This window comes from Lithobates pipiens, unplaced genomic scaffold (genome assembly GCF_037356315.1).
Source record: "Lithobates pipiens isolate NorthernLeopardFrog02 unplaced genomic scaffold, aLitPip1_a1.2 Scaffold_3, whole genome shotgun sequence".
Lineage (NCBI taxonomy): Eukaryota > Metazoa > Chordata > Amphibia > Anura > Ranidae > Lithobates > Lithobates pipiens.
Window position 1 is genome coordinate 123024985 of NW_027507790.1, and position 21687 is coordinate 123046671.

Below are 21687 nucleotides of genomic sequence, written 5' to 3' on the forward strand. Positions count from 1 at the left end.
AACCAATGTATGTATTAAAAATTTAGAATAAAAAAAATGTGGCTAAGGAAAAAAGGTAGAAAAACTGTATAAATAAAGTTTAGGTCTCCATAATCGAAAAAATAACCAAGGTGTCAGAGACTCCGGACTTCCTTCATTATAGAAAGGTACCTGGAAAAATGAAAAAAATAAATAAAAATGTAAACAGGCACGTCTGGAAAAACATAATGCGAAGAAAAGTTTGTGAGAGTAAAGAGCTTATGAGATAGGTGCCTCAAAGCACAACATCCTCAAGTAGACCTCTCCCCAAAACACACATTTCCTGGTGCATGCAACTTTTCATGTCGATATGAAAACAATCCAAAGCCTCATGTTTATTAATCCCCTCCTGCCATTTCCCTGTGGCCTTTTAAGCCGGTTTATTCGCTGGGAGGCGGGACAGACTTGTAATTAACTATATTGGTACCTTAAAGTCCATTGGTACGCGCCCTTTCTTAGTTGAAAGAACTTATCAATGGTTTACCTAATAGAACTGAAAAGAGCACGTCGGCAAACTAAGTACAAGTCCAATGGGAAGCGGGAAAGAATGTGAAAATGAAATAATTGTTAAGCCCCATACACACTATCAGATTTTCTGCAATTTTTTTCCTTCAGATTTACCAAAACCATATAATATGAGGTCAAACCTTAGGAGTTTCAATTTGTGTACAATCAGGCAGGCCCTTGTACTACATGGTTTTGGTAAATCTGAAGACAAAAATCAGCAGAAAATCCGATAGTGTGTATGGGGCTTTAGACTAATATTTAAAACAACACATCTAAACCATTATACCTGACTGCAAAGAACAGAAGACATGAGGCGTAGGATGAATTTCTGTTGGCAAATCCAAGGACATCACAGAAAGGACTCAACCTTCAAATGTTTCATAAAACCAGCCCTAAGTCCATTGAGTATTATACATGTATTATCAGCATGTTCAATCAAACGTTTTGCACTCTCCAGTTTTAGTTCATCAACTCCAATGTCTGAAGCCCAACTGAATGTTGCTTAATTTGCTAAAGCACTGATCATCATAAACAATGCTCTGGACCAGCTTCCTCATAGTGACAATGGTGGACCATGCCGATGTATGTGGTTTGTGGTTGAACTGGATGGACTTGTGTCTTTTTTCAACCTGACAAACTATGTAACTGTGTCGGCACCCGCTTTGTTGTAACCTCCACCAGGGGGTGCATGTGAAGAGGTGACATGGCAGCCTCACAAACTAATAACAGTTTTCACTCTATGAGTGCAAGTGCCTAAAAAATTACCTCAGATCATCAGGTAATTTTTTGGTGTAAAAGCATAAGATTGAAAAAAAGAAAAAGAAAAAGAAAAAGATTAAAAACTAATTTTTAAAATTACATGACATTTTAGTGTTTGGGTTTGGATCTGTAATAAGAGGAGCTGCAATTACTATGTCTGCATAGTCTACACGATACTCTTTCATGGTACAATATCATTTGTACTCATTTCAGCAAAGCTTCAACCATAGGCTTTATCTCAACATTTCTAAAGTAAAATCAGAGGAGTAGATTGGGTTTCACAAAGCTTGCCCGCCTTACATGATCAAATCTATGATTTTATATTTGTATCTAGAAAAAGGCATAAATGCAAAGACCAAGCAATTTCAAAACCATTCAAACCTAATGTCAGTTATTTGTATCTTTTAGGCTGGTCATGAAAATCCTCTAGTGATAATCCCAAGGCTCGGATCACATAACAAATCTGGAAAATAAATGGTCTCTGAGGGATAATTGAGATTCTGATGGGGCTGAATTCATCAGTCTTTCGCTGCCTGCTAGAATCTTATCTTGTTCTATTCACTGGTACACTGAGTGGAATTTAGATGTATCAATTGAGGATATAAAGTAATTTAAAGAAGCATTTAAAAAAAACATTTATTGATCAGACCAGAGCAGAGTACACAAAGCCGGCTTTTTTAGAAAAGAGAGAAAAATACAAGAGCTAACTTTCAGTGAAGCCCACAAATATTATACGCATGTTATATTTTTACGCAATCTTTTTTCTAAACGTCACTCTCAGGCTTAGGCCTCATTCACAATAGTATGGAAAAACCTGCCTTTAGAAGACTTTGCTAAATACATGACATTATTTTAAATGGTGTAATTCACACTGAGCGATTTCCTGTGTTTAGCTACCTTCAGTTAGAATTTAGTTTCCTCTAAATTCAGCCTGTGTCTCCAGGAGTACATTCAAAACACACGTAAACGTAAGAAAACTCATGTAAAGGCAAGTTCATCTAAATCAGGCATGTCCAAAGTCTGGCCCGCGGGCCAATCGCGGCCCGTGTTCCCGTTTTGAACAGCCCCCCTGGTTATCTGGACATATATATATCTTTTGTGGGTGGGTGGGTGGGTGCTGCATTCCTGGCAATGGTGTAGAAATATCATTATCTTATTGTCACAGCAGGGTTAAAATACAGTCATGGCCAAAAATATTTGCACCCGTGCATTTCTGTCAGATAATGCACCGCTTCGCCCAGAAAATTGTTGTGATTACAAATGTTTAGGTATTCTCATGTTTATTTATTTTGCTTGTATTAGTATGACACAAAAAAGTGGAGAAACAAAAAGCCAAATCCGACACATTCCACACAAAACTCCAAAATGGACAGGACCAAATTATTGGCACCTTCTGAAAATTGTAAGAAATAATTGCATTCTAAGTTTGTGATGCTCCTGAAACTTGTAAATAAACTAACCTATATCAATTAACAGGTGCTGACAATATAGAAAGCACACCAGTTAAGATGGTCAAAAACTGACTCAACCCTTCTGTTGTGTGTCTCTGTGTGCCACATGGAGCATGAGGAAGAGAAAGAGCAGCAAAGGATTTTCTGAGGATTTGAAAACAAAAATTGTGCAAAAGCATGGACAATCTCAAGGTTACAAAGATCCCCTTCAGATATCCTAATGTTACAGCACATGGCACTGTGGCTAATTTTCCTGGACGTGGATGAAAGAGAAAAATTTATCAAAGAAAGAGTTAAAATGTAAGCCAAAATCGTTTTGGGGGAATGTGCTTTGGATAGACGAAACAAAATTACATCTTTTTGGTAAAGCCCATCATTCCACTGTTTTCAGAAAAAGAAATGAGGCCTTTAAAAAAAAGAACACAGTCCCTACAGTCAAACATGGTGGAGGTTGTGTTGCTATGGATATTTAGGTGATTTTATAGCATATTAATGTGTTAGATTGCATGTTTCGATTTTTAGGATCATGTTATAAGAAGCTAGGCTCTCCCCATTGATATGCAAATAAACCAGTCAGATTGCTTTAGGAGCTAAGGAACAGGATATGATATACAGGAAGTTGTGGGGAGGAGTTTAGGACTTTGAAGATTTGAGTTGGACTCTGACCAAAGAGCCATAAAGACAATTTCTTCAATGGAGGTTGAGTAACTGTTTAGTGTACATATTGCATACATATTGTACATGCTTATGTTGCTAGAAAGGATAATTAGCTTGTGCATGTTGTAGGTATATTCTGTACTAATTGTGTTTTGTTCAGTTGCATGTGCGGCTTTTCTGTTTAGTAAAGCACATACACTAAAGAAGTCTAAGCTTCCTTGGCTTCTACCGCAAGAACCTTAACCAGTTCCCAACCAGCGCACGCCGATGTACGTCGGCAGAATGGCACGGGCAGGCATACTGGCATACAGGTACGTTCAATCTTTAATGCCGCCCTGCCATCGCGAGCGCGCCACCCGCGACGCGCTCGCGTGCTGGTCGGGACCCCTGTGAGTCCGGTCGCGGGTCCCACGGACTTGATCGCCGCGGGCATACCCGCGATCGTCTCACGGGGCGGCCGAACGAGGAAATGCCATTGTAAACAGCATTTCCCCATTCTGCCTAGCAACTAGTGGCACTGATCTCTACTCCATGTGATTGGAGCAGAGATCAGTGTTCACTAAAATTAAAGTCCAGCCCCCAACAGTTAGTAACACACCCCTATGAACACTTAACCCCTACACTGCCACCCACTGGTTAACCCCTTCACTGCCAGTGTCATTCACACCGGAATCACTGCATTTATATAGCAGGGATTGCTGTATAAATGACAATGGTCCCAAAATTGTGTCAAAAATGTCCGATGTGTCCTCCATAATGTTGCAGTCACAATAAAAATCACTGATCGCCGCCATTAGTAATAAAAAAAATATATTATTAATAAAAATGCCATAAAACTATCCCCTATTTTGTAAACGCTATAACTTTTGCACAAATCAATCAATCAATAATCGCTTATTGTGATTTTTTTTTTTTTACCAAAAATATGTAGAAGAATACGTATCGGCCTAAACTGAGGGAAAAAAAATGTTTTTTTATATATTTTTGGGGGATATTTATTATTACAAAAAGTAAAAAATAATGCGTTTTTTTCAAAATTGGCGCTCTATTTTTGTTTATAGCGCAAAAAATAAAAACCGCAGGGGTGATCAAATACCACCAAAAGAAAGCTCTATTTGTGGGAAAAAAAGGACGTCAATTTTGTTTGGGAGCCACATCGCACGACCGTGCAATTGTCAGTTAAAGCGACGCAGTGCCGAATCGCAAAAAGTGGTCTGGTCTTTGACCAGCAAAATGGTCCGGGGCTGAAGTGGATAAGACCCCTTTCACACCGCGCCACTGCTTTACCATTGTTTTAGCGGCGCTATTCAGCTGCCAGTTTTAACACCCGCTAGCGGCCGAAAAGGGGTTAAATCTGCCCGCAAAACAGCGGTAACGCATCGCTGCCCCATTGATTTCAATGGGGAGCAGCGGTGGAGGAGCTGATGATATATTTTCATCATATTTGTTTTGCAATGCTGCTAATCTTCTTCAGCAAAGACTTAACAATACATTCCAGTAGCAGCAACACATCATTCCTCTGAGAGGGCTTCCTGGTGGTGACAATGGTGGAACATACCCCTGCAAAGAGTTTAAGCATAGCCACATACAGCATAGTCTCACATGGAATCACATACCCTGTTTCCCCTAAAATAAGACCTAGTGTGATTGTCGGTGATAGCTGCAATAAAAGCCCTGCCCCCCAAATAAGCCCTAGTTAAAGTCCTTGTAGGTCTTCTTTTCAGGGTAGGGCTTATTTTTGAGGAAACAGAGTAGGGCTTATTTGGGTGGTAGGGCTTATATTGCAGCCAGCACCGACAATCACGCTAGGTCTTATTTTAGGGGAAACAGGGTATCACAGGTGACAATGCAGGAAAACCACTTGGAGACAAGGATAAAACATTTCATTCCATAACAAGAAGTATCTGAATAAGGACATGCATGGCAAGACCACCAGGTAATATTTTGAGCAGAAATTCAGATTTAAAGTGTTAATAAAGAGGGGAAAAATATATATTAATAATAACAAACACTTCACACTTCCCTGCTCTGTGCAAAGATTTTGCACAGAGCATCTCCGGACTTCCTCTTCTCAAACTCCCCTGCCCGCGCTCTACGCCTCTCCCCCTTGCCGAGTGCCCCCATAGAAAGCCACTTGTTATGGGGGCACACGTGCGCGCTCTCTCCCAAGCCAGTTCTCTGTGTCCAAAGCTGTGGTTGGACAGCAGTGGGAGCCAATGGCTCCTGCTGCTACAGCTCAGTCAATGAGGAGGGAGAAACCTTAGAGAGAGCCGCTGCTCTAATACACATTGCTGGATCCAGATCAGGCTCAGGAGAGCTGCACACCGAAGAATGCATAAGGGTGAAAAATAACTTCAATTTGCACCGACAGGTTTCAGTGATTGGGTGAGATCTACTTTTAGTGTGGTTTTGTAGGTAAGAGTCTGCGTATCTTTTGAGCACACTTTTCAAACAAAGGCAAAGACGACAGTCTCAAGAAGATAGAAGAAGTTAACACAAACGATGATGGGCAGACTTCTACTTATTGTAAAAGGGCATCCAAAATAGGCAACTCTGTGCAGCACCCTTCACATGTGGCCAGCACCCACCAGTTTAGGAATCAATACTTGTAGCCTTCATTATAAATGAAGGCACTTTGATTTCTAACAAGTAAAATGTGAAATGAAAGCCAAGGTTCACTTTTCATTTAGACGGGAAACATTTTCAAATGTAGGCAAAAATTATAGTGTAACCAAGGCAAACCTTGTGTTGTATATTATTTAAATTGATTGACTGGGCCACAGTGGATGTGTAAAAATCTAAATTCCTACTACGGTAATTTCCATAAAGAAAATGTGTTTCCAAGGCAGCCAGGATAATCTCTATTCAAATGTTTACTGCAGATATAATTTCCATGGACACAAAAGTTTGCAGATTTAGCTCCAAATGTAATACATTGTACAGAAAAGTAATGGCATATTGATATAATATTTGTCATACACAGCTAAAAATCCTTTTTCTTATTTATTATAATCAGAAAAAAAAAAAAAAAGTTTATTTAGTAAATGATAACACATTGTATATTATTATTTGGTATTCTTTTGAGACAAAAAGGTAGAGCATTAAGCTCCTTTTTTTTTTAACATGTCTTTAGCAAACTGTGGAAGGGTAGCATCCATAGAAATCCAATTAGGGCTTCCCACATAAGGATAGACAGAGGAAACATTTACCCTTTTCTATGCAATATCATGAATACACTGAGGATATCTTTAACCCCCTCATGTCTAAGCCTTTTTCTGACACTTGTTGCGTACAAGTTAAAGTGGAGGTCCACCCATCGTTTCAAAAATTAAAAGCCAGCAGCTACACATACTGCTGCTGCTGACTTTTAATAATAGGGCACTTACCTGGAGCTATGTTGGCACCCGCAGCCAATGTTTCCATCAGCTGTTTTTTTTTTTTTTTACAGTGTTCCTTTAAATTATTATTTTTTTATCACTTTTTTTGCTGTCACAAGGAATATAAACATCCCTTGTGACAGTAACAGGCAGTGACAGGAACTCTTTATGGAGGGATCTGGGGTCTATAAGACCCCAAATACCTCCTATGCACTGTGCATCCCTCCAAAAACACCAAGTCTGGCTGTTTTGAATACTGTTATTTTTTTTTAACTTTGGTGCCTTTAAGGCTCCAGTAAACAGCAAGTGATTTCATGACATCGCTTCTGGGTTACTAGATCCGAGACCCAATCAAAGCGGATACCGCCTTTGCTCGGGTCTCCAGCCAGCTGAAGAACATGCCAGCCAATCACTTGGGTACCCCGGTGGGACAGTAGAGCCAGAGCGAGCCACGGAAGGTGGTGGGAAGGGTGGAGGGGCATCCCCTCCCGCTGCTTGTAATAACAGCCGAGCGGCTGCTTAGCTGGCTTAAATAGGAGCCACAGGGGATTAAAGGTTTTATTTGAAAATGGCCAAGCTATTTCACAGCAACTACTGAGCTAACAAGAAGATGGATGACATATTCAGTGAAGGTAGGATATCAGCAACAAGGACATGGAAAAATAGGATTTTTGTACTCACTGTAAAATCCTTTTCTCTGAAGTTCATTGACGGACACAGCAGCTCATCTTGACCTTAGGGTTATATTGCCCCTTTAGGAGAGGACTAGGCAGAAAGTGTTAAAAACGGTAACACTTGCACCGTACCACCCAGGGGGAGGTCCTACTGGCTATAACCCCTCACACGGCATCCAGCAGCTCAATTTGTCAAAAGCAGTACAAACATAAATAGGAGGGGTGGGTGTAGTGTCCATCAATGAACTTCAGAGAAAAGGATTGTACGGTAAGTACAAAAATCCAATTTTTCTCTATCTTTCATTGACCCAAAATCAAGTTGTAGAAACAGGATGCACCTTAGCTCAATTCTGAGTGTCATGGCAAAGACTGTGAATACTTATGTACATGTGAATTTTTATTTTTTTAGTTTTAATAAATTTGAAAAGATTTCAAAACAAACTTCTTTCACGTTGTCATTATGGGGTATTTCTTATAAAATTTTGAGGCAAATAATGAATTTAATCACTTTTGGAAAAAGGGCGTAACATAACAAAATGTGGTAAAAGTGAAGCGCTGTAAATATTTTCCAGATGCACTGTGTACTATCAGATTATGGTACTTTTATAATGAATGATACAATGTTATGAAAAAGTGTAGCGCTTCTCACAGCTTCAAATATCCTTTATCTTACTTATAGGTGTAAAGTTACAGTGAAAAAAATCCCACTATAAAGTAGTGCTCATAACACATAGATTCTTACATAAATTGCATATATAAGTGACTCAAAAAAAGAAAGTTTTACCAAAAATGTCCAAGAAGCAAAATAAAAGAAAAAAAAGGGGAAAAAACAAAGTCCCAATAGTAAGATACAGAGTCCTTTGTGTATGGTGTCTTTATATAGTCCACAAGTGTGTAGGAAATATATTACACCTCCTTTCAAAAAGGTTCATGCATTAGTCTCGTGAGATTCCCGTCACCAGGTGAATTGAAGGCTTACGGAGTTATTGGATCCTCACAAATTTACATTTGGGGGATCATACAAGCTTTTGCAACTATGTGCAGATTCACCCAGCAACCAGTTATCCAGGGGGACCTCAAATGTAGGCAATCACTTCATATGTTGAGAGGTATTTTAACTCCAGCCAGAAATACCCATAGGCATGTTAAGAACATACGAAGAAAAAAACAGGGACCAAAAATAGCGTAATTCCGTTTTTATAGAAACAAATAGAAAATAAAAGTACAAAACTCACATGTGTACAGTAGTTTGAGCGCTTAACAGGATAAAACACAACGTCTTTCCTGACATTTTCTTAGTTACATCCTACAGCAAAAGCCATGGTCCGCAGAGAGCTTCCAAAGCATCAGAGGGATCTCATTGTTAACCACTTGCCGACCGCCTCACGCCGATGTACGTCATCAGAATGGCACGGGCAGGCATAAGCACATATATGTACGTCCTTTGCCTCCCGCGGGTCGGGGGCCCGATCGGGCCCCCGCCCGGTGCCTGCGGCGGTCGGTTTTCGTTCGGGAGCGATCCCGGACGAGGGGACGGCCATTCATTCATGGCCACCCCCTCGCGATCGCTCCCGACGAATGGAAATCCCCGGTGACATCACTTCCTCTCCTGTAATGTAAACACAGGAGAGGAAGTGATGTATTCTCTCCTCCGTGTCGGTATTTTTCGTTCCGACACGGAGGAGAGCGGATCAGTGAGTTGCACCAACACATCCCACACACAGTAGAACATGCCAGGCACACTCACACCCCCCCTTTACCCCCCGATCACCCCCCCAATTACCCCTGCCCCCCAGTCACAGTGACACCAATGTCATTTTTTTTTTTTTTTTTTTTTTTTTGCATTGGTGTCATTTGTGACTGTAATAACTGTTAGGGCAGTTAGGGTTAGCCCCCTTTAGTTCTAATGTACCCCCCTAACCCCCCCAATAAAGGTTTAACCCCGTGATCACCCCCCGTCGCCAGTGTCACTAAGGTTGGGTTCACATTGCAGCGGTTTATGAGAACGAATGTGATTCGCACCGCACTGCAGTGCAAATCACATCCGATCTCTGTGCGATTCGAGTTCAGCCATTCGCCGCACCCGCCGCACCCGCCACACCCGCCGCAAATTCGCACGGGACCCTTTTTTTGGCCCGCAGCAGAATCGGATCGCATGGGTGTTCACACCATGCGATCCGAGTTTGCAGATCGCACTGCGATATGCGAACTGATCTGGGGGTGTCAGTAACATTTCACTGACACTCCCAGCAGTTCGCATAGGGCAGTGTGAACTGCCGCCGGGAGGCATGCGATGCGGGAACCCGCCGCGGATTCGCGGCGTTTCCGCATCGCTCCAGTGTGAACCCAGCCTAATAAGCGATCATTTTTCTGATCGCCGTATTAGTGTCACAGGTGACGCTAGTTAGGCAGGTAGGTATTTAGGTTCGCCGCAGCTTTTTATAGCGCTAGGGACCCCCATATACTACCGCATAAAGCCCCCTGATTGCCCCCTAGTTAACCCTTTCACCAGTGATCACCATATAACTGTTACAGGTGACGCTGGTTGGTTAGTTATTTTTTTATAGTTTCAGGGCACCCGCCATTTATTACCTAATAAAGGTTTAACCCCCTGATCACCCGGCAGGTGTCATTTGTGACTAATAACTGTTAGGGCAGTTAGGGTTAGCCCCCTTTAGTTCTAAGGTACCCCCCTAACCCCCCCAATAAAGGTTTAACCCCGTGATCACCCCCCGTCGCCAGTGTCACTAAGGCTGGGTTCACATTGCAGCGGTTTATGAGAACGGATGTGATTCGCACCGCACTGCAGTGCAAATCACATCCGATCTCTGTGCGATTCGAGTTCAGCTATACAGATAGTATGGCTGAATTCGTGTCGCACCCGCCGCAAACTCGCACGGGACCCTTTTTTTGGTCCGCAGCAGAATCGGATCGCATGGGTGTTCACACCATGCGATCCAAGTTTGCAGATCGCACTGCGATATGCGAACTGATCTGGGGGTGTCATTAACATTTCACTGACACTCCCAGCAGTTCGCATAGGGCAGTGTGAACTGCCGCCGGGAGGCATGCGATGCGGGAACCCGCCGCGCATTTGTGGCGTTCCCGCATCGCTCCAGTGTGAACCCAGCCTAATAAGCGATCGTTTTTCTGATCGCTGTATTAGTGTCACAGGTGACGCTAGTTAGGCAGGTAGGTATTTAGGTTCGCCGCAGCTTTTTATAGCGCCAGGGACCCCCATATACTACCGCATAAAGCCCCCTGATTGCCCCCTAGTTAACCCTTTCACCAGTGATCACCATATAACTGTTACAGGTGACGCTGGTTGGTTAGTTATTTTTTTATAGTTTCAGGGCACCCGCCATTTATTACCTAGTCTCACTAGTGTACCCCTAAATTTAGGGGTGTCTACTTTCTAAAATGGGGTCATTTGGGGGGGGGGGGTTTGTGCCATCTTGGCATTTTATGGCCTTCAAAACTGTAACGCCCTTAGAAAGCCTGAAGGCGGTGCTTGGTTTTTGGGGCCCCGTACGCGGCTAGGCTCCCAAAAAGTCCCACATATGTGGTATCCCCGTACTCAGGAGAAGCAGCAGAATTTATTTTGGGGTGTCATTTCACATATGCCCATGGCATGCGTGAGCAATATATCATTTAGTGACAACTTTGTGAAAAAAAAAAAAAGTTTGTAATTTTCCCGCAACTTGTGGCAAAATATAAAATATTCCATGGACTCAACATGCCTCTCAGCAAATAGCTTGGGGTGTCTACTTTCTAAAATGGGGTCATTTGTGGGGGTTTTGTGCCATCTTGGCATTTTATGGCCTTCAAAACTGTAATAGGTAGTGAGAAGTGAACTCAAAAAATTACGCCCTTAGAAAGCCTGAAGGCGGTGCTTGGTTTTCGGGGCCCCGTACGCGGCTAGGCTCCCAAAAAGTCCCACATATGTGGTATCCCCGTACTCAGGAGAAGCAGCAGAATTTATTTTGGGGTGTCATTTCACATATGCCCATGGCATGCATGAGCAATATATCATTTAGTGACAACTTTGTGAAAAAAAAAAAAAAAAAAAAAAAGTTTGTAATTTTCCCGCAACTTGTGGCAAAATATAAAATATTCCATGGACTCAACATGCCTCTCAGCAAATAGCTTGGGGTGTCTACTTTCTAAAATGGGGTCATTTGTGGGGGTTTTGTGCCATCTTGGCATTTTATGGCCTTCAAAACTGTAATAGGTAGTGAGGCGTGAAATCAAAAATTGACGCCCTTAGAAAGCCTGAAGGCGGTGCTTGGTTTTCGGGGCCCTGTACGCGGCTAGGCTCCCAAAAAGTCCCACATATGTGGTATCCCCGTACTCAGGAGAAGCAGCAGAATTTATTTTGGGGTGTCATTTCACATACGCCCATAGCATGTGTGAGCAATATATCATTTAGTGACAACTTTGTGTAAAAAAAAAAAAAAAATTTTTTTTTTGTCATTATTCAATCGCTTGAGGCAAAAAAATAAAATATTCAATGGGCTCAACATGCCTCTTATCAATTTCCTTAGGGGGTCTACTTTCCAAAATGGGGTCATTTGGGGGGGTTTTGTACTGCCCTGTCATTTTAGCACCTCAAGAAATGAGATAGGCAGTCGTAAACTAAAAGCTGCGTAAATTCCAGAAAACGTACCTTAGTTTGTAGATGTGACAACTTTTGCGCAAACCAATAAATATACAATTATTGACTTTTTTTTTACCAAAGACATGTGGCTGAATACATTTTGTCCTAAATGTATGACTAAAATTGAGTTTATTGGATTTTTCTAATAACAAAAAGTAGAAAATATCATTTTTTTTCAAAATTTGCGGTCTTTTTACGTTTATATCGCAAAAAATAAAAATCGCAGAGGCAATCAAATACCATCAAAAGAAAGCTCTATTTGTGGGAAGAAAAGGACGCAAATTTTGTTTGGGTACAACATTGCATGACCGCGCAATTACCAGTTAAAGCAGCGCAGTGCCAAAGTGTAAAAAGACCTCTGGTCATTTACCAGCAAAATGGTCCGGTCTGAAAGTGGTTAAAAGGTATCAGTCAGGAGAAGGGTACAAAAGAATTTCCAAGGTATTAGCTATACCATGGAACAAGATGAAGACAGTCATCATCAAGTGCAGTTCGGCTCGCTCTCAGATTTGCAGCTTAACTTGGCAAAATCGAAGGCCCTGAGTATCCTTCTCACCATCCAAGCCCCCATCCTTCAACAAACCTTCCATATCAATGGGAGCATCACAAACTTCAGTATTTGGGCGTTTACTTGAGGAATAATTATTTGACCCACTTGGAAGCCAAACTGGGCTAATTACAACCTGTCCTGATGGCAGCTCATAGCAGCAATAAAAATTACATACCCCAGTTTTAATTTACTTCATTTTGACGAGGCCACAAAAAAAAAAGACTCCCTAAACATTTTCTGTTTCAAACCAGACTGAAAGGGGGACTCTGGGCATCCCAAACTTCATGGCATATTACCAAGCTGCATAAATTGCTCAATTGACTAAATATCATGGCAGCTCTGAAACCTCATTGTGGGTTTAGCTGGAATCTGCTGATTGCACTCCCCTCACCATTCATAAATTAATGTAGCTACATCCCCAGGACCAGAAAACACTTTTGAACCCCATCACATAGCATTCATTGCAGCTCTGGGACAGCCTTAAGTAATCAGGAGGTCAACTCACCCCCCCCCCCCCCCATTTACTGCCATTGTCTATTATTCACAAACCCTTCTTCACCCAGGCCTTTGAATCCACTGGGGTCATCAAACAAAGAATTGCTTCAAAGTTGATTCACTTTCATTTTTTGTTGACCTCTAGAGTAGGGGTGCACCGAATGGGTTTTTTGGTGCCGAAACCGATACCGAAAATGAAAAATACACTAGGCCGAAAACCAAAACCGATACCGAAACAGCACCAATACCGAAACATATTTTCAAAAAAATATTTTTATACAGAAGATGGTCAGAGACTGGGTACATGGTACAGGAGATGGTCAGAGACAGAGGACATGGTACAGGAGATGGTCAGAGACAGAGGACATTGTACAGGAGACAGTCAGAGGCTGGGGACATGGTACAGGAGACGGTCAGAGACTGAGGACATGGTACAGGAGACGGTCATAGACTGGGGACATGGTACAGGAGATGGTCAGAAACTGCATACATGATACAAGAGATCAATACAGCCTCACCAGTGCCCGTCAGATGCAGCCAGCATGTCCCCCACTGCAGCCAGAGAGTCCCCCACTGCAGCCAGAGTATCCCCCATTGCAGCCAGCATGTCCCCCATTGCAGCCAGCCTGTGAAGGGAAGAGAGGGGAGCCACCTCCTCCTGTTCAGTGTCCCCACAATAAGCAACTTGCTATGGGGGCACCCGAGCTGAGTCACAGCTCCCTGTGTCCATCCAGACACGGAGCCCCGACCCGGCCCTGCCCCCTCTCTCCCCTGATTAGCTAGTTGACTGATTGACAGCAGCAGGAGTCAATGGTGGTGCTGCTGTGATTCAGCCAATCAAGAAGGAGAATCTCAGACGGCTGAGACACTTGTGGACATCGCTGGACAGAGAGGGACCTCAGGTAAGTGTTAGGGAGTGCTGTGGAGGCTGCACCCCCTAAGATAAAAGGTGTTTTATCTTAATGCATAGATTAAATTAAGATAAAAAACCTTCTGCCTATACAACCCATTTAAACGTCACACCTTTTGAATCTAAATGTAAAAACGGGCCTCATTCGACAGGACTAATCTCCCTACTTTATGGAATCTTAATGTGGTTGTAAAGGCAGAAGGTTTTTTTTGTATCTTAATGCATTCTATGCATTAAGATAAAAAGCCTCCTGTGTGCAGCAGCCCCCCTCAGGCCCCCTAATACTTACCTGAGCCCCTCTCGATTCAGCGATGTTGCACGAGGGACTCGGCTGCCTGGGACTCTCACTCCTGATTGGCTGAGACAACAGTAAAGCGCTATTTACTCCCGCTGCTGTCAAGGTCAGTAAGCCAATGAGGAGAGAGAAAGGGGGCAGGGCTGGGTCACGGCTCCTTGTCTGAATGGACACCGGCAGCTGTGGCTTGGTTTGGGAGCCTCCATAGCAAGCTGCTTGCTGTTGGTGCACTCAAAAGGAGGGAGGGACCAGGAGCACCAAAGAGAATTCTACTGCAAAATCACAGCACAGAGCAGGCAAGTATGACATGTTTGGAATTTTTATTTTTTTAAATGAGACTTTAGTATCACTTAAACATCCAAACAATGGCTAGTACCCTTAAACTATGTCTGTAAGTGGGAACAAGATCCACAATTCTCTATTGACCATGAGCACTGTAACTAAATCTGGCCACCATAAAGTCCTGTTCTTGCAATGCGACTGTGGTCAAAACTAAATAAAAAGTACTGCCCTGGCATTACATGGTCCCTACTAGACTAGTACACTAGTTAACCCAAATGCTTCAATTCATTGCTTTCATGGTTGAACAGAGGTTGGCTGCTTTATTCATACTTAATGGTTTCCCGTGGTGGTGCAGCGGCTCTGGCAACAAGTCTATAGTATAATACGTACCCTTTTGCTGCCAATGAGCACACTGGAATCCCTTCACAAACAGAAGCCAGAGGGGTTGTCTAAATCTCTTTTTTTTTTCTTATGACTCATGTCCTCGCAGCTACAAAGCAAGTGATATCAAAAGCCTGGCTTTCAGAACATTATTTGAGGTTAAATCCCAAGTTTATTGGGCTCTGCACAACAACAAAAAATGAGGGCTTGACTACAGGGCTGTATGTCTAAATTTCGCCGTACTTGGGAACCATGGATCTTCAATTACCTCCCACAATACTTCAATCATCGACATTTGGAACTGTAGAAACAATTACTTTTCTGTACTTGGGCCTGTTATTACTGTTGTCTCCCCCGTCCAACTCTACCCCTGTTCCCCCCTCTTCTCCTCTCTCTTTTCCTACCTTAGGCCCCTTTCACACATGCGGATGATATGTCCGTATTTCATCCATCCGTTTGCGGATGAAATACGGACATCCATTCATCCCTATGGGATAGCGGGTGTCTGCGGATGAGCATCCGCAGACACCCGCTATTGTCCGCCTCCGCAAATGTCCGATTCTGCAGACGGAGGAAAATCCTATTTTTCTGTCCGTCTGCAGAGCGGATCGGATGAACACGGACACATGGTCCGTGCTCGTCCGATCCCCATAGAGGAGAGCGGAGAGCTGACAGGGCGGTCCCCGCACAGTGTGCGGAGACCGCCCTGTCCGCAGCCGGCTCAGCGGGGACAACGGAGCGATCCCCGCTGAGCGAGCGGATCATCACGGGGCGGATCATTACTGATCCGCCCCGTGTGAAAGGGGCCTTACTCTTCATCACTCTGCCTCGTCTGTTTGTTTCTTTTCCCTCCTCTTGTTTCACACTAATTTGTATGCCATTTGCAGGTCTATCAATCAATACTTTTATTGTGTTTCTTGCTGAATGTTCTTTGCCTCCAAATACTGGGTGATTTATTTTGCTGAACATTACCTTTCTACATATATTTTTACAACAGTTGTCATGTAAACAAAATTCTTTGCATTTTTTTTTTTTACTTCCCTAATCATCTTCCATGACAGCAACATGAGATGGTAAGCTATTAAACACACCCTGGTGCAGGACAGCAATTTGTAGAACTTACCTGACCAACGCTGGGTCTTGCTGAGAAAGAAACAACAATTTAACTTTTGATAATGGCGTCTTGATTAGAGAACGTAGCAGCCCTGCAGATTTGTCCTACCATTGCCCCCGCTCTTTCAGCCAATAACGTTACCAAAGAACGGGTAAAGTGAACTGACAAATATGGCTCTTTAATAGATAAGGCCTGGAGGTTGCCCATTCTTCTAGCTATGATAACTGCCAGCAGAAAGGCAATTTTTTTGTCAAAAACCTAATCAAGGTTTACAGCACACTTGCCAACAGTCCCGATTTTCCCAGGACAATCCCGATTTTGGGACCCTCGTCCCGATCGGAGCTTGTCCCAATTAATTTCCAGGGATTTTGCCTGGGAAAATCGGGAATGTTTTAGGAAAAAACAGCAGGCGGTCCACTGCCGTCACGAGGATTATTTCCCCTTGTATTCAGTGGAGAGGGGAGGGCAGCCAATTAGCTTCTCCCCTCTCCACTGAACACACACACACACACAGAAATCCGGGAACTGCTGGGAACTGTAGCTGCCGCATTGCTGTCCACCAGATCACTCTGTAAGGAGGGCTCAGCTGCTGCTGCCAGGGACACTGATGTAAGGAGGGCTCTGTTGCTTGGTGACACAGATCGCTCTGTAAGGAGGGCTCCGCTGCTGCCAGCTGCTGGAGACACTGAAGTAAGGAGAGCTCTATTGCTGGGGGATACAGATCTGTAAGGAGGGCTCTGCTGCTGGGGGGACACCGGATGTAAAGGAGGGCTCCGCTGCCGGGGGACACCAGATGTAGAGGAGGGCTCCGCTGCCGGGGGACACCAGATGTAAAGGAGGGCTCCCCTGCCGGGGGACACCAGATGTAAAGGAGGGCTCCGCTGCCAGGGGACACCAGATGTAAGGAGGGCTCCACTGCCGGGAGACACCAGATGTAAAGGAGGGCTCCGCTGCCGGGGGACACCAGATGTAAAGGAGGGCTCCGCTGCCGGGGGACACCAGATGTAAAGGAGGGCTCCACTGCCAGGGGACATCAGATGTAAAGGAGGGCTCTGCTGCAGGGGGACACCAGGAGGGCTCCGCTGCTGGGGGACACCAGATGTAAAGGAGGGCTCCGCTGCTGGGGGACACCAGATGTAAAGGAGGGCTCTGCTGCTAGGGGACACCAGATGTAAAGGAGGGCTCCGCTGCTGGGGGACACCAGATGTAAGGAGGGCTCCGCTGCTGGGGGACACCAGATGTAAGGATGGACTCTTCTGGGGGCACCTGATGGCAGGGGACGTGGAAGGGGACACGCTCAGGGGCCCCACCGATTCTGAATTATGGCGAGTTTAATTCTATATTACAATGTAACAACAGTAATAATGTGCTTCAATCATCCTGACACCACAACAACCATGGTGCTGGGATGATTGAAGCTCTAACACCAGGTGTTTGGAGTATATTTATCTGCTGATTTGTTAAACTCTGGAATACACATTTCTATTGTGGTGTAGGATCTGGGCCTGCTGTCCCTCCACCACTCTTTGCTTCCTTCTCACTCCTTCCCTCCTTTCCTCTTTCTTTCCCCATCTCAGACTCTAATCATACCCCCATTTAAACCACGCCCATATAAGCCATGCCCACTATTTCACGTAAACCATGCCCATTTTTCGGCGCGGTGCACTGCGCGTGCCACATTTTCTTTTTTTGCTCTGTCATGTCTACAAATGCATGCCCTGCCCCCTAATTATAATAAGACTCCTCCTACAGCCAAAAAAGTGTCTCTATTCCTTTTTTTACAATGTTGGCATGTGATTGGTACCAAAAGAAAGCTCAATTTGTGGGGAAAAAACGACATAAATTTTGTTTGGGTGCAGCACCGCACGTCCGCACACTTGTAAATTAAAGCGACGGAGTGCTGAATCGCAAAAAATGGCCTAGTCATTCAGCAGCCAAATCTTCCAGGGCTAAAGCGGTTAATAAACTAAATTAATAATGTATCTTAATAGAAAACTATCCTTAGATAGATTTTTTTTTACTCCAGAAGCTTTTTACTAAAATAAATTTGATAAAAATAATAAAAAACTGATTTAAATAAAAATAAAATGTTTTTTTTTTTTTTTTAAATCATCAATTTTTATCCACCCTGTCTCTACATCTGTTCAAAGTCCAGAATTTATAAAGCTTGGCACAATCAGTTATTAGGTTTAGGGGCAATTAATTTTTCACGGTAGGCAGGTTTGGACAGCTTAAATTCTTAAATGAAATAGTTTAAAAACTTCATTTTGTATTTACTCAGGTTATCTTTGGGTAATATTAAAATTTGTTTGATGATTGGAATCATTTATATGAACAAATATACTTCTAGATTGTAAGTTCTAACAAGCAGAGCCCTCTGATCCCTCCTGTATTGATTTGTATTGTAAGTGTACTGTCTGCCCTAATGTTGTAAAGCTATGCGCAAACTATTTGCGCTATATAAATCCTGTACTATAATAATAAAAATAATAATATGCAAAAAAAATTAAAAATCTGGAAGTAGGCAAATACTTTTTTTTATAATACTGTTTATAAATTTTGCACAGTTCGTTAATTGGTGTGGGGCGCAATGGATACCTTCAGCTGCATTGTGCCCTTGCTTGGTGTCCTGTGCATCACTGTACCTTTAGAGAGGGGTTGGCTCCCTTCTGGCAAACCTGACTTTAATCTATCCATTGCTATATGTGCTCCAATTTGGGAGATTCTCAAAATTACAGAGTTAGGAACCAGTACACTGGAGTGCCTTCGCGTGGCCACTGCAGCTTTCACATATGTTTGTAAATGTGTGCAACTAAAACCCTTGTTTTTAATATGAACTGTTAGACAGGGTCAGTTTGTTTTGTTTTTTTGTAGGCTGGCTGGTTAAGTGAGCAGAAAATTTTGGTTTGTTTTTGATGTGTGTTAACCTTCCATGTGCTCCTAGCTGCAAAGGCTGGTTATAGGTTGCGGTGGTTGCCATTTGTTTGTACAGTTGGTAAATTGGTGAGGGGACACACTGGATACCTTCAGCTGCCACTGTGCTCTTGCTAGGTGTCCTGTGCATGCCTGTACCTTTAAAGAGCTGTGGGTTCCCTCCAGGCATACCTGCCCTTAATCTATCCATTGCTATATGTACTCCAATTTGGGAGACACTCAAAATTATAGAATTAGGTACCAGTACACTGGGGTACCTTAACCACTTCCGGACCGGCGCACGCCGATGTACGGGCAGGCATATTGGTGTACAGGTACGTCCAATTTTAAATGCCGCCCTACCATGCCGATGCCGGTCGGGAACCCCGTGAGTCCGGTCACGGGTGCCGCGGACTCAATCGCCGTGGGCATACCCGCGATCGTCTCACGGGGCGGCTGAACGAGGAAATGCCGTTGTAAACAGCATCTCCCCATTCTGCCTAGCAACAAGTGACGCTGATCTCTGCTCCATGTGATTGGAGCAGAGATCAGTTTTCACTAAAACAAAGCCCAGCCCCCCACAGTTAGTAAAACGCCCCAAGGAACACTTAAACCCTACACTGCCACCCACTGGTTAACACCTTCACTGCCAGTGTCATTTACACAGGAATCACTGCATTTGTATAGCAGTGATTGCTGTATAAATTACAATGGTCCCAAAAATGTCCGATGTGTCCGCCATAATGTCGCAGTCACAATAAAATTAAAAAATTCGTATCGGCCTAAACTGAGGGAAAAAAAAGTTTTTTTATATATTTTTTGGGGATATTTATTATAACAAAAAGTAAAAAATGATGCGTTTTTTTCAAAATTGTCGCTCTATTTTTTGTTTATAGCGCAAAAAATAAATACCGCAGGGGTCATCAAATACCACCAAAAGAAAGCTCTATTTGTGGGGAAAAAAAGGACATCAATTTTGTTTGGGAGCCACGTCTCACGACCGCGCAATTGTCAGTTAAAGCGACGCAGTGCCAAATTGCAAAAAGTGGTCTGGTCTTAAGCCAGCAAAATGGTCAGGTCTGAAAGTGGTTAATGTGGCCACTGCGGCTTACACATATGTTTGCAAATGCACGCAACTAAACCCCTTGTTTTTAACACAAACTGTTAGATGGGACAATATTTTTTCTTTGCAGACTAGCTGGTAAGTAAGCTGGGAAAGATTGTTTGATCTCTCCTAGACCCACTTATGCTAAGAGGTATCTGAATTTGCTCATCCTCATTGAAAGTGACAGCGTGTGTATTTATTTATTTAATCATTGCCTCACTTCAACTGTATCAGTTTAATATAGGAGGAGCATTTGCATTTATACTGATAAAACTTGTAAAAATGTGCAGGAAAAGACAGATGATGTCGAGACTGATTTATCATTGTGCACTAAAATAAGAAAGCAGTGTAGTCAATAGGGATCCAGATAAAGACAAAGTTGGATGTTCAATTTGCTAAATAGTTTTATGTTATAAAGTAAGTTACTTTAACATCTATGTATTTTCAAAGCCTAAGTTTAGCTTAATAAAAATAAAAAATAAGCACAAAGTACATTACTCACCATCACTGCAACATGTCCCTAGTGCTGCTGTCGCCTGGTGAAATATTCCTTCTCCGATGCCCCCACCCTCACCGCCATAATCTCCTTTCTGCCCAGAAGTCATACTTCATCTTCTATGAATGAGGATGGGCAAGTGATTGAAAGTCAGCCCCCCTCCATTCACAGACGATGCTTCACACAAAACTGTAGTGATGCTTCTATGAATTGGGGGGAGCTGGGACTCTTGATGAGTGCATGTGACAGCTCCCAAAATTCTATTAACCCCAATGTCCCTGAAGATTATGCAGTGGGAGGGGGGCATTGGAAGAGAAAGATTTCACCCTAAACCAGGAAACATTAGCACAAGGGACACATCACACTAATTGTAAATAATGTCCCTTGTTCTTATATTTTTTAAACTAAACCTAGGTTTTTGGCAAGTCTGGGCAACCTTTGACTTTCCCAGCCAAGTTGGATTTCCCTCCCTACCTTTTTTTATAATATATTTCTCTCTCAAGAGCAATCAATCCCAAAGAAAGCCCAGTCTGTGGTGTCCACAATCTGTCATTTGAATTCTGCAGGAAGCTTGACTGAGGTCTGGTGCAGGAAAATGTTAAGATTACAGATGACAGTTATCTGTTGTATAGGAGTAACCAATAGGATCATTCTATCCGAAAGTAGCTTTATCTTTTTTAAAGGGGTTGTACAGGTTTGTTTTTTTATTTTCTAAATAGGTTCCTTTAAGCTAGTGCATTGTTGGATCACTTACCTTTTCCTTCGATTTACCTTCTAAATGTTTTTTTTCTTTGTCTGAATTTCTCACTTCCTGTTTCTCCTCAGTAAAAAACATTTTGAAGAGAAATCGAAGGAAAAGGTAAGTGAACCAACAATGCACTAGCTTAAAGGAACCTTTAAGGGATCCAGCAGTAAGGTCTCTATAAGTGATTTCCCAAATCAGGGTACCCGAGTACCTGTCACGGCCCATCAGGGTACCCGAGTACCTGTCACAGTCCATTAGAGTACCGAGTACCTGTCACAGTCCATTAGAGTACCGAGTACCT

At 43.0% G+C, this 21687-nt stretch overlaps 1 protein-coding gene across 4 annotated transcripts in view; it reads right to left on the reverse strand.

Moving 5' to 3' along the window:
- Positions 1 to 21687, reverse strand: part of COMMD10 (COMM domain containing 10) — a 546504-nt gene that overhangs the window by 503183 nt on the left and 21634 nt on the right. The window lies entirely within an intron of this gene.